The following is a 12,980-nucleotide window of genomic DNA, read 5'->3' as shown; positions in this document are numbered from 1 at the left end:
ACTAATAGCTGGGTTTAAAATCATTAAGGTTAGGAACAGGAGAAGACAGTCTCCTCCTTAGTACTATACAGCGTCGGGAAACTCATCTTGACAGTATCATCCATTCTGCATCACATGCAAAGAAGAGAGAGAAACTGATGTCAGAGACTGTACAGATCCAGCTTGTCGGTTCTGAAGATACATTTAAAAAGACATTTGTTTATTTGAAGTTCAGCAAAATAGTTCTGTATGCACAAGGTAAGGTTGGGAGCTCTCCGCTAGGAACAGGAAAGACTCTATCTTTCTATTGCACAGTTAAAGCACAGTTATAGTCATCTGTGACTGCAGATGCTCAGAATCCCTTTCCATCAGCATGAGGAATATTTCATAGTAATCTTTCTACATGTCCTCCCTTTCGTGCTGCACTGATGGTGATTTTTTTTCCCCTAGGGAAACACTGGTAACTCCATCAATTGCCTCTACCTCAGAAACCGCACTCAGCTGCAGCAGTGCTAATGCATCTATGCCCCTTGGCCATTAAGAGCATGTACAACAGATTCGGGTCACCAACTCATCCTTCCAGAAGGCTATAGCTCATGGTTTAAGCCACACTTCAGGTTACAGACAGCCAAGAGCTTAGGCTGCTCCTTTGCTTCATCATCTGCGAGGAAAACAAACATTTCTGCAGGAGTCTTCCAGAAGACAATCCCGTAGTCTTCTGCTGCTAAAAAATATTGACACTGCAATGCCTAGGAGAAGAGAGCAAATAAACACAGCATCCTTTCCATGTAACAGGAGCCTGTAGCTTTGTTGTTGTTGTTGTTGTTGTTGTTGTTGTTGTTGTTGTGGGCTTTTTGTTTTGTTTTCAAAATAGGACCAATCAGGCTACACTCTAGGTAATACATCCTATGTGCTTCAAAATCAGCTCTGCCCCAACATGTCCTGACATGGAAATCAGAGCTGGCATTAATGACTGATCATCATTTTTTTGCTACTGTTGTTATATACAGAATATCCTACAAACATAAATGTGCTTTTGAAGAGTAAGATAAAGACTATTGAGTATTTCAAAAAGTTGGACTTTGGGCTTTTTTAATCTTCACCTAGCAAGGAGAGTAGGAAACAGCATTGCTGAGCTAAGTCAAATAAATGGATTTTCTTTTTCTGTTGTCTTGCATTTCTTCCTTTTGCATTTCCTTAAATATGAAACAACAGCTATGCTTTTGAGACACGATTGAAACTTCCAATTTATGTTATCAATATGAATTTACAGATTTTAGAATTATAAGAAACATACTTGAGTTGGGATAAACCATGCACCAAGACCCAACCCAGCTCAAGTAATACGTTCATATCCTCTGGCCAACAAACAGCAACTGTTCCTGACTAGCAGAGCAGCCAGAGAATAAAGGCAATCTTTACTGGAAATGGTGCACTGGCCCTAAATGGATGCATGTAAGTGACCATACGAGAATGAAGCTTTGATACATTGGTTAGACAAACTCCTTCCATCCTGCTTTATGATCACAAAATCTCTGGAAGAAAAGCTTAAGAAAGGCATCTATAAAAACTGCTAAAAATATCTAGCCTTAAAGTCTATGACTTCAATGGTTAAAAGATTGCCTGCATTCCCTAAGGTGCAATAGAGAAAAGTATTGTATTTGGCATATAGCTTTTGACTTTTAAAAACATTTCTGCACTAGAGAATGTCAGGGAGAAAGTCCATCAGCAATACCATAGATTTATCTGCTGTTACTAGGGCAGGGTGCTCGGTTTTGCATTTTTGCAAAATGCAGTCACAAGAAAGAAAGAGTCTTAACAAAGAAATCCGTGTGCAAACATTCCCAAGCATTCAGTGGGAGCCAATGTTCTTAAGCACAATCGTGTAACATAATGAATAGAGCACTCCTTCAAACTATTTATTTCCAATTGGGGAAATCTGATATTAAGAATTCACACTTTTTAGAAAAGGTAAAGATAATTTCTTTCTTTTTAAAGTGGGTGTGAGAAGCTAGACTGAATTCTCTAGTCAGCTCACGGAACATAACAGAATGCATGACAGAAATGACCTGAACTAGGATGCATAAGTTGAGCAGGAATTTAGTTTCTGAAGAATACAGCTTTAAATATGAAAAAGGAAAAATATGGATTTGTTGGCTTAATGGTCACTGTCAAACAAAGAAAATTCTGCAATAAGCCAGGGTCACAAATTCTAAGCAGCTTAAGATAAACCCAGTTTACTAACATTTTTAAGAAGGAGATAAAAGCTAATTCCCTGTTGGGAAGCTAAACACTAAATTCGTATTGCAAAAGCACCTCTGTGTTACTTTTTACTTGACTTGGGTTTTCTGAATCCTACAGTAAGTTTGAGGTTTCCACTGTTTGTCCTCACTTCCTATCTGTGCATTAGTAGCTGAGTTTGCACTAGAAACCCATTACACTATAGCTCAAAAATGCAAGGGGGAAAACACTTAATTTCCTTCCATCTTTAATATCTTTAATGCTATTTCATGCCATCTATTTTATGTTATGTCTAGAGGTCTGGGTAATAGAAATGACTCATGTATCCCATGCTTAGTAAAAGAGCATGCTTTCTCTGGGTGGATAACCTGAACCATAGCAAAGCTATCTGACCCTTGCACTAAATTATAAACAGAAATTTGTTGCACAACCAGCCAGTTTTGGGTGGTCTTTGCACAGGGATAAGTTTTAAGGCTTAGCTTTGAATCTGAAAATGCACTAGATCAAGCAGTGCTTTGGGAGGAGCTTGGTATTTCAGAAAGCTTTTACAGACTTCCCAAGTGGCTGAGCAGTAGTTAAGGCTCAGCCTTGCCCCCATAAAAGCTGTCTCTTTTCTCCTAGTAATGCATCTACTCTACAATAGCGAAATCCTGTGGGGTCCTTCCTTGGCAAGCATAGCTCTGAGCAATGGCACAGTGAAAGCTGAGTTGGCTTGTTCCCTCTTGTGGCCAAGCCTGCAGGAAGAAGGAGAGGTGTGGAAAGTTTTCTAGAGATGCTTTTTAATAGCATTCCCCTTAAATATGTCCACAGGGGACAATAAGGGGGAGAGGGCTTTGCCTCCCTAAAAACTAGAAAAACTAATGGGATATACAGAAGGCTAAAGCCAGTTAGGCCTGTAGCTTAGTTCTGTCAGCTTTGTGCAACCAGGAACATATTTCACACCAGAATTCACAAGAAATGGGCCACACAACTGCAAATGTTACCACTTTCTCAGCCAAATGCAAAACCAAAGCTGCTTCTTGAATATATAAATACAGTACGTGCATATTTGTAACAAAGTAAGTGCTCCTCTGCATATGCATGAGGATGAGGAGGAATCCAAGTCATTCATCACCTGGTATGTTAATCCCACATAATTTAATGTGCTAGTGCACCCAGGCATCATAATGATAGCACAACCCAAAGATCAACATAAAACAAAAGACAAGAAGCCTATTTCCCTATGCAACAGTGCCTTTGTTATTTACTTCCTAGAGTAACTTTTTAATAATGGTACAAATTATCTAGACATTCATTCAGTATTCGAAGAATGAAAGTGAATGCATGCCCTAAAGATTTAAATGCTCCTACAGCTGACAGGCAGCACACAATAACCCCATATCTGCAGACCTTCAGAGGAAGCTGGGTCATTCTTCTACCCTGCAATAGCATGTCTGCAAAGAGGGAAAACACTTCTGTTTAATGATCCCAGACCTAAGCACAGTAGGTGGATCAACTCTTCAAAATTTCATACAAAAGCTTTTTCTAGGTTATGAGTCAACACCATTTCCTTCTATCAGTCTCTGTTAATGAAAATAAACTGCAAGGAGTGTCCTATCTGACCAAGCCCCAGCAAGTAACATTCTCACAACCTGGAGAAGCATGTTTAGCATCCAAGAGCTGTATGCATTTTTCTGAGGGAACAATTTATATTGAAAGATGGGGCTGAAGCTCCAAGTTGTCATCCCCCAGGCAGAATTAAGAGGAACAGAAGAAGCAGAGTGCAAGTGCATAGCAGAAGAGATGCGGTTTGTAGTTAACAAAAAGCAGAAAAGCAGTTTTGCAGATAACTGAAGAGTGCAAGATGGAATTTGGAATACAAAAAGGCTTTGGCTAGGATTGGAACTAGTATTCTCAAAGCAGAGCTTTGTAGCCACATGTTTTAAAAGGAATTCATTAGAAGGCCATAAGGCTAATGAACACAGTTTACAGTCAGAGGAGCATTGTGTAAATAACTGCAACCGCTTTACAACTCAGCATGCCAACATGAGGGGGGATAATTTCAGCAAATTCTGTTTCTGTGAAGAAAGTCTCAGTGCCTGAGCATTTTAAATCACAAATATTTTTAACAGTTTAACTAAAATGGACTAAGTCCATTTTGCACATTGCCACCATGCTGTAATATCGTCATTCTTAAACCTTCCTGTAAGTAGTTGTTCTTGTCTAGAGGGATTCTTTGCTGAAATCAGGTTCCTCTGAGATTTTTCTCCCTACTTTTGCTTGTCCCCGTCAAGCTAGAACCAAAGTTACTGGCAGGTATCCCAAGTATTGCTAGTACTTGGAAATTCTAGATGCGCTGCACAGTAAGGCAGCAAAGCCTAAGCGTGGTAGTGGTTATCAGCAGGCAGTATGATGAGACACTACCTACCTACCTACAAGCAGCTCCCTCTTCAAGAGTAGGTTACCTTTTTCACTGGACTATCTTACACACCTGGCTTCTTCTAAGCACTGTAGATACAGCTACGAGGAAAAAACCTGGAGTTCTAACTCACACCACTGTGCAGAGAGAAATTCAACACATGGGGAATGTTGTTAGAATGGTTATTTGGATTGACATCAGACTCAACACCCGTTTCTTTTTCAAATTTCAAAGGAAATCTCTGTCCTGTAATGACCTCTCACAAAATTACTCTAAGTTCTCTGTCACAAGATCTAGTAGGAAGTTAATATTTACAACAGAATTGTCAAGGGGCAACTTCTTATTTTTAAGACTGATGGATAGGTGCATGTCGTAGAGATAAGTTCATGACAGAAGGACACAAAGGAAGAAATTATCACACTGAACATTCATACAAAACATATTCTACATGTTTAAAAGTGGCACAATATCTCTCCTTATGTCTGTCAGACAGATAGATAGTAAATACACTGCTCCCTATTTTACAGGTTATCTTCAGGTGTAGCTTAATTGACTCCAGCATAGCTACCCCACTGTAAGTAGATGGAAGTCTTTACTCAAAGCTTCCACAAAGCCACCATGAAAAGGGTTATCAGTGACAGCACTTTATTCTCTGTGTCCCATGAACACTCCTCTGCTTAACCTCACCCAGCTTTGTTTTACGTCTCAGCAGGTAAGCCAGCTCCAAGGTTTGCCTTAGTGCTGGATAGCAGCCGTAAGAACTCACTTGACTTCAATTATGTGGTATTTGTTTCACATGTCCAGCACATTGAGGCCATATGGACTAGTAAGCATTTACAGCATTTTCAAAAAAACCACTTCTGCATACAGTGGGCCTTTGATTTTGTGCTGCACAACAGTGACTCCCACGCTTCAACAAGTGGCTGGTCTGTTTCCATTGACTGTGGGATATTAATACTGGCTGCCAGCTTGTTGGCAGACACTGAAGTGGTTTGAATTCAGCTGAACAGCTGTTGACTTACACTCCAAGTATCAGTCCTGGGTGCGAAAAAGCAGAACACTCCATTGGAAGGGCTTTTCATTAAGAACCAAAAGTGCTGCTTCGAGGAGCTGCACCCAGCCTCTGGCCCCACCAGGTTGCATAACACCAGATCTAAGGACACTAATTGTTTCCCCAAGCTTAGAGCAGATACTTAGGTCAGATAACAGTACTTCCTGAGTTACATCCCAGCTAGCCCAATACACCAACAGTTTTCGTTATTGATAGCACAGAGCTGCTTGGGTTCAAATTTTACATCAGCTGCAGAATTTCTGTGAAGTCTGATCCAGATATTTTTTGCAGCTTGCCACAACCTTACAGAGAAAGCAAATTATTTTGAAATGTATCCAGAGGAAAACAGTTGAGACCACATCTGTTAATCTTGGACCAAGTACTAAAATTACTTGAAACTCATCTAGATCAAACTTCCTAAATGTTTAAGGAGTATTTGTTACCTCGTGTGACTCTTGATAACAACAGCTACAAATCCAATAAGACTGTGCCATCCATGAAACTCAGAGTGGCACATATCAGGTTCTGCTCTCCTGAGGAGAAGTTCCCAAATTGGAACCAAAATTAGAATTACTTCAGACTGCCATTTCTTATCAATCGTTTCACAGGTCATGGACTTCCAAACAGTTTTGTCTTCAGATTCACATGAATTGTGGAGTGTCTTGTAGCCTGTACTGTTGCTCTATGAATTAGTGTCTTATAAGAATAATTGGCTTTCAATGCAACTTCCCAAAATGCCCTAGAACACTCAACTCTTTTAATCTCTCTGTGACTTCAGTGAAGAAAGAGTAAGTAACTTGTGAAGCATCACAAAACATCAGGAACACATCCAGAAATTAAATCTGAAGGTTCAAATACCCTACTTTGTTATCAACCTCTAAATCACCCCAATGCTCCCATGAAACCACTGCTTTTTCATGCCAGGTGACAATGCACAGTGTGCTGGCATCTACTTGCTGCTGGCCATAGCAACACGCTGTCTTGTCTGCATTAGCGTTGGGCTGATTTCAAGGTAAGTGTCATGATATGACAGCTCATAGACACATCTCTTGTGTACTACCAAACAAATGGTTCTTATTTGGATCTTGCTTCATCTCTTTGGGTTTCACACAATCTCACAAGGCATCAGTTTAACCAAAACCATAATCTAAACACCCCAAGATGGCAAATGCATCAGAAATTGTCACCCATGCTTTTCCCACATTGCTGTACTTAATTCAGTCTGCTACAAAAAAGAAAAGAAAAGAAAAGAAAAGAAAAGAAAAGAAAAGAAAAAGAAAAGAAAAGAAAAGAAAAGAAAAGAAAAAAAGAGTTGGTTCCCACTGACTCTCAATAAAGCTGCCATTTGGATGGTGATGTTTGCACCATGGCCTCTGGTTTAGCCTGACATCAAAACCAATGCAAGGTACCACGGTCATGATGTTTCAGGATCGCAACTTTTCAGTTGCATACTGGAGCAGAAATAACATCTTTTCCCCTGGGCTACCACACAGTGGCCTTAGCTTTCCTTGCAACAATGTTTTGATGTACTCATAACCTCAGTCCCTCTCATCCCTCCCTAAAGTTGTGAGCAGCACATTGGACAGTTTTCTCACTCATCTTTGGAAGGATTTTAACCAACAACCTCATCACTACATCTAGATGTCCAGATCCTAAAAGACATTTACTTTACTGGAAGATGATATGCTGAGAAAATCACCCATGGTTTTCCACTCACTCATTAAGGGAGCAATAAAACATCTGTATTTGTTTACTTAAATTATTAAGCCAGTAAAACAGAAGGAAGTGACTTATACCCATATTTAGAAACAGAGTCTGCTCAACAGATCACTTAAGGAGTGAATTTACAGCAGGCAGTATCATCATAATACTGGTATTAACAACCAGGAAGAGCTATAGCATCAAAGCAGAAGGCAGAGCATTCCTTTCAACTTCTCCACTGAATGACAGACTAATTCAGCAAAGCAGCCCAATTCTTTGTGAACTCACACAACTGTTTAACACCAAAATGACCCTACTCATTAGCAGAGGTACTGCCAAATTGTATCACAGAGTCAGGCTTTTAGAATTGCCATCCTCTCTTGCGAGGAAAGGAAGAAGCTTTCAGACAAAAGCAAACAGGGTAATTGTATGCTTAAACCTATGGCAAACAGCTTCTATTACAACACAGGACTTCAAGAAACATCAGCATTATAATAAAAAGACCTGCACCACACCAATTCAAAGATCAGAAGTCTTTCCTGCTGCTTTATTGATTGCTTAGAAGCAGTCTGATATATTTAACTAAGAATCAATAGGAAAAATAAAGGAGTGCCCATTTGACTCAGAGGAAGAATTTCATTCATGGGATAAAAGAGCCTAATGAGCCAATTCAGCATTCAAAGACAGCTATTAGTGATGAAGGAATGAAGTGGTTTGTAACAAAATGATGAGCACAGAGCGCAGATGGAGGAAATCATGTTTTGTAAATTCAGAATCTGGATTTTTTTAATCTGTAAATACTTCATTGGTATGCTTCTCTGCAATATTTAGCATGTTCTAGGGTCTCATTCAAGACCTTTTTTTTTCCCCAAACGTGGCACCTGCAGAAATATGCCTCAAGTCAGTAAAAGCACTTGCACACAGTTAGAGATCACTCCCTCATACTGGCATGTTCAATACATCCTCTGAAGAGAGTCAACATCTGGGGGATCTTTAGTGCTGCCCTCAAAAAAATAAACAACTGAAAGAGGCAGTGGACTGATACAGCTATAATTTGCAGCTCCATCTTGAGACAAACTGATTTTAAGAACCACTGTGCAATAGTTAAGTTTCTAGCCTGAGAGGAGGGTCAGGGTGGGGACTGACCAAATAGGAATCTGTCCTTCCAGTGTGACACAGGTGAGCAGGGGATGACATGAGGACTGATATTTCACATGGCAGTAATCAGTAAACTCAACCAAGCACCAGGCAAAGATCCTATAGAAGGTTTCCTTTTGGTTCTCAGCAATAGCCATTGGTCAGACTAGATGATCTTCAAAGGTCTTTTCCAATCTTAATGACTCTATATGTTCAGGTACCACCACATTGTTTGGGGGGGGGGAAGGGGGAAAAACAAACAACAAGAAGATATTGTAGGTACTTCCTGAACATCCACGTCACTATTGTGCCTTTTATAAACCATCAAATTGCTCTGATAGAAATCCAACCCCATCCAGTAATACTGACTCATTTACTGTTCGCTGAATAGTTCAGATACTAATTAACAAACAGATCCTCTAAGCAGAGATACCAACACAACATAGCTCAACACATAGTGAGGATATGCGCTGACTCAGAGAACACAAAGGCTTTCATAAAAGAAATTCATAGCTGGCCTTCCAGGGCTCCTAAACCTGAAGTATGAATGCAGATGTGCTTAATAGAACAGTGGTCCTGACATGAAGAACTTGGTGTAACTAAACTGCTTTTGCTATATGACCATTACTGTGACTCTCGGGAGCTATTTTGATACCTACAATTAAAGTTGCCCAACATATTCTATTAGAAGATGGTGCTCTTGTTTGCAAAGCCACAGGACTTTGTCAAAGTTGATAGCGCTTGGTGTCCACAACTAGGATGACAGTTACATGAGGAAAGAGTTACACAGCCTGACCATTGCTCTCAGCTCAACCACATGTTTATCTCACTAAGCTGGCCAAAATCCGGATGCAGGATGCACAGCCACAGTCTCCTCTACCCACGTCTCTCCAGAATGAGAGACCTGCAAGAACACAGCATGGCTCTGCCCAACATTAGCCAGTGTAAGAAGGGAAGCAGTTCAACAGGGAAAGAAAGTTTAGAAAGAGAGAATATCCTCATTTCACCACCTGATAAAGCTTGAAAAAAAAACTGTCTGGATCATATCTCCATATTTTCCTCAGGTAACTAACAAACTCCAAGCAATATATGGTTTAGACCTAACTACTCTAAAAGTTTACACCTCAGAATCATTCTCCTTCAGCAAGATCAGTGCACAAAGCTCCTCCTTCCTCAACTCCTGGCAGACCTTAACCCCAGGCTGCTCCCCACAGCCCCACTGCATTTTGCAGTGTCACTCACGAAGAGTTGCATCAAAGCAAAAGGGTGGGGCAAACGGGATTACCAAAATGCCCAGATGAAGAAACCTTCCCGATCAGCATGAAAGGAAAGCAGCTGCTGGAGCAGGTGGAGAAGTTGTAGCTAGGGGAGAGGCAGCTGGCTTCTGGAAGAGACAGAGTGTAACGGGGAAACACCCCCAAAGAAAGAAGAGGAGGCAGCATTATTTTTGATTTTCAGCAGGGATGCAAGAGTTTACGATGCTCATTAAAGAATGGAAGCAGAGAAATGGTTTAGTGAAATAAACAAGCCTTCTTTACATCTAGGTATTTATGCCTCTTTGCAGATGTCCGGCAATTCTTTCCCTGGCACAGTGAATGCCCTGTCTGGAGCACTGGTGACATGTCTTAGCTGTCTGGATTTAAATGATTCTTTTGGGAAGACATCAATCATGACTCCTATGTGACTGCATTTACGTTTTGAGCACAGATTGGCTTTGCCTGGAGTTTTGTGATCTGCAGAATTTTTGCTTCGGGTTATGATATACTTTGATTTTTCTCCTTTAATCATATGTATGCAGAAGTTGCATGGCCACAGAATGAAAGAAAAGTCCTTTCAAGGAAAAGCAACTCATTAAAAGACAAAAAAAACCCAAAAAGGTAAGCTTCCACAATGGAGAGAGATCATCAGCTAATTTCCCCAGGGATCTATACTGGTATTCACTGTGCTCACAAATAACTGGCAAAAGGTGAGAAAGTTTACTGCTAATAAAAAATTACTTGAGATGGTAAGAATGAGGGTAAATTAGGAAGAATTGCTAAGAAGCCATTGAATACTGGGCAACAGAATGGTAGATGAATGATAATGTAGGCAATGTTGCATATAGAAAAAAATTCATAGCTTCACATAGGAAACTATGGATTCAAACCTGATAATTATCAGTCAGGAATTACAGTTTGGCATTAGGATTTTAAGTTCCATTAAAACAGAAATTCAGTAAGAGTCAAAATAGCAAAAATAGAGTAGAAGAAAAAACAATACATATCAAAAAGACATAAACAACAAAGAAAACCTAATTATCTGACTATGAAATCTACAGCTCTTCCACATCTTCAGTACAGAATGTGGTTCTTTTCCCATAATCTGGAAAAAAAAAAAAAAAAAGCTGCATTAGAACAAAAACATTCAGAGAAGGCCAACTACAATGACCACAGCTACAGGACATTTCCATATGGTCCTTGTTACGAAAAGGGGTCATCTTAGTGCAGGTGAGACAGTGATCTACAGATCAAGAGCGGCTAGAATCAGATAGGTAGGCATCAATTGTGTGCTGTCTGCTCCAATACAGAAATGAATGGCCATAAAATGAAGCTAGAAGAAGACAGCCTGAAGATGGAGGAGATGGTTGGCAAGCTAACACAACAGGTAGCCAGCCTGCAGAATTACTTGACAAAAGATGTCGTTGCAAAAGGTTTAGAAGGGCTCCAAGTATTGGGCCCAAGCAAGCACCTGGAAGAGAGATCTACTGAAGAGAAAAAGTACTTGCAAGGCTTTCCACTTTTTTATTCTTTCATGTGCCTGTCCTCCAAGTAGCTGCCAGCGGCAAGCACTGGCAGATAACAGTGAGGCAGATATCCTTTGTTCTGACACAGCATTGCTATGCCTTGGTGCATCTCCTGTCTTCTTTCCCATACTTTTGCTGGGTGACATAGTACAGGCTGTCTGTTTGCTTCTGGATAGATCAGATGTCCTATTTTTATACACACTAATGAATAAAAATTGAAACGCTTTCAAAAGCTCATCTTCCACACCACAAGGACTGCACCACAGGCCCAGGAGTGACTTTATGTCCTGCCCGGAATATCTGGCAAACCATTTTGTACAGGGCTGATGATAATGAACTCGTTTTCCTGAGAAACAGGAGCTTGCCATTTCTCTGTCCAGTAGGAAACTCATATAGAATATGTTTAAGCTTGCAAGAGAAAGTGAGAGAATTGAACTTCAAAATCAAAGGATTCCTACCTAGATAGAAAAACCACCTGGGCCAGTAGGCACACACAGTGGAAGAGTTAGAAGACTGTCTATCTATGAAGAGGTTTTACCTTATCCTCTTCATATACCATATACCTAATTTTTCTTAGTACAAGAATGACCATACTGCTTCCCTGTGAATAGGATTAAACAAATCTTTGCCCAGTGAGGAAGCTGGACATGCACATATATGCAGCACAGATATTTAAGGGTAAAGAACATGAAGACTGGTAGAGGAACATGAATGCCAGTTTTTCAACTTCACATCTGATGTGAAAGGGCTGCTATTATAAATAAATGAATGGCTCAACAGCAGTCAAGCATCTTTCAGTAGGGTTCTGCAATGCAAAATTAAAGTCAAAATGTTGGCAGAGGTCTACTTGGATAGCGTCATATCAGGATACATCAAATAAATCGTCTTACTTTCACCTTCAAGCTCTGACTCTGATTGGCCTGACAGGGAATTAGTGAAACATTTTTATCTGCTGACTTATTTATTGCTGGAACACTCTTCTTATAGTCTTTGAAATGTTGTTCACAGTTCTAGCCATTTTCTGACTTAAATTCAGTGACATTCCTGCAAAAACATTCAGTAGCAAATGGCCATAATATGTTCTGCAGACATAAGAAATACCCTGAGGAGGGAGTTAATGGGAATGAACATAATAATGCTCTTTGAGGAGAGTGATATGTGGTATATATTTTATCTTAAAGGATTTTAACTGAATCCCTAAAGGTTCTTTATGTGGGAGAAGTTTTTCTGTTTGAGTGAAAGTCTAGTTGAATTTGAAGGGCACTCTCATTTTGTTCTCTTCCTCCAAAAAGGGTGTTGATAGATTTGTTCTATGCTATTTTGGTTCAGGTTTTTGTAGGATTCTCATTGATGTCCTCTACATGTTCTGTCTACTTCTTTACTCACAGTGCATCAGATGAACTCTATTGCTCATGTCTTTCTCCATAATTCGCCAAGAGCCAAAGTAAGTTAACTACCTTCAGATTGCAAATGCCTTACTTAATGCCCCAAATATTGTCCCATCATACTTTGGTAAGTGCTGAAAGAAACAAGGACTTGCAAATTTCAGTCTTGAACACATGATCTGCCCAGTGGCTTTCACCAGCTTTTGTTCAGGCATTTAACTTAGTATAGGTTTTTTGTTCAGTCAACCATTTCAACTTCCTGACTATCAGTGGTTTCCACAATGAAAAATACAAAAGTTCAAAAAA

The 12,980-nt window shown here is 39.9% G+C and overlaps 1 long non-coding RNA gene across 1 annotated transcript in view; it reads right to left on the bottom strand.

Annotated features, from left to right (window-relative positions):
• Positions 1 to 7,896: 7,896 nt before the first annotated feature.
• The window catches only part of LOC104909566, a 47,920-nt gene continuing 42,836 nt past the window's right edge, over positions 7,897 to 12,980 (bottom strand). Inside the window, exon 3 of the long non-coding RNA XR_004159039.1 lies at positions 7,897 to 10,868. This is a non-coding gene — a long non-coding RNA (uncharacterized LOC104909566). The remainder of the gene's footprint in view (positions 10,869 to 12,980) is intronic.

Source organism: Meleagris gallopavo, chromosome 2 (assembly GCF_000146605.3).
Source record: "Meleagris gallopavo isolate NT-WF06-2002-E0010 breed Aviagen turkey brand Nicholas breeding stock chromosome 2, Turkey_5.1, whole genome shotgun sequence".
In the NCBI taxonomy this organism is placed as follows: domain Eukaryota; kingdom Metazoa; phylum Chordata; class Aves; order Galliformes; family Phasianidae; genus Meleagris; species Meleagris gallopavo.
This window is presented reverse-complemented; position numbering and strand designations above follow the sequence as displayed.